General features: G+C 37.7%; 1 pseudogene; it reads left to right on the top strand.

Moving 5' to 3' along the window:
* Positions 1-943, top strand: LOC109443660 (olfactory receptor 9S13; annotated as a pseudogene).
* Positions 944-1,153: the final 210 nt, after the last annotated feature.

The raw sequence follows: 1,153 nt of genomic DNA, 5'->3' as shown, positions 1-1,153 counted from the left end.
ATGAAGGGTGAGCTGAATAGATATTTCTCAGAGGTGACTAAGTTTTTCTGCTGGGGTTCAGAACATCCCAGAAATACAGATTCTCTTATTCTTAAGCTTCTTGCTTATCTACTTGGTCATTGTAGTGGGAAATGTCAGCATGCTAGTTGTCACTGAAATAGATTCCAGACTCATACACCTATGTATTTCTCAGAAATTTGTCCTATTTAGATCTGTTATTCCATAGTCATTGCTCTCAAAATTCTGATCTACTTTCTTGTCCAAGGACAAGAAAATTTCTTACAATGCCTATGTAACACAGTTCTTTTTCTTTGCTCTGTGTGTTGGTACTGAAGGCTTTCTTCTAGATGTGATGGCATATGATCACTTCTCAGCTATTTACTCGCTTTTCCTCTATACATATGTTGCAGCAGGCTTGTGTTCATTTGGTGACTGGGTCCTACATCTGTGGAGGCATCAAACACCATGATACAAACAGGTTTCACCTTCAGTTTGTGCTTCTGTGAAGAAAACAGATTGGACCACTTTTTCTGTGATGTCCCAGCCCTAATCTCATGTATTGACACTTTAGTAATTGAGATTGTACTGTTCATTCTCTCTGCTCTCATCATCATCACCGCCACAACTGTCATTCTGGTTTCCTAGGCTTATATCCTCTCCACTGTCCTCTCCACAGATTCCCTCAACCAGTGGCAGGAGTAAGACCTTCTCGACTTGTATCCCTCGCAGAACCGTGGTAAGTTTATTCTATGGGACTGTGTTCTTCATGTATGCCCAAACTGGGGCCATCTCCTCACCAGAGAAAAGCAAGGTAATAGCTGTGTTCTATACTCTTATCATTCCTATGTTGAATCCTCTGATTTGTCGTGTAATGAATAGGGAAGTGAAAAATGCTGTGAAAATTCATCTTTTTATTGACTTCCAGCCATCGATAATACTTTAGGCTAGACTAAAAGCAATATTTTCAAAAGTTTGTCATGGAATAGTTTCAACTAAAGACATTTAAAAGTTTTAAAGGTTAAAGTTTATTATTTTTAGCATTAATAGATTTTTTAAATGAATTGAAAAATATTCAGCAATGAGGTATGTAGCACTGTTTCTAGGATGAGTTCACAAACGTAATTTTCCGAGCTTGTACATTTAGGAAAAGTTT

Source organism: Rhinolophus sinicus, linkage group LG02, assembly GCF_036562045.2.
Source record: "Rhinolophus sinicus isolate RSC01 linkage group LG02, ASM3656204v1, whole genome shotgun sequence".
NCBI classification, from domain to species: Eukaryota; Metazoa; Chordata; class Mammalia; order Chiroptera; family Rhinolophidae; genus Rhinolophus; species Rhinolophus sinicus.
The sequence above is the reverse complement of the archived record's forward strand: the minus strand, read 5'-3'. Positions and strand labels throughout refer to the sequence as shown.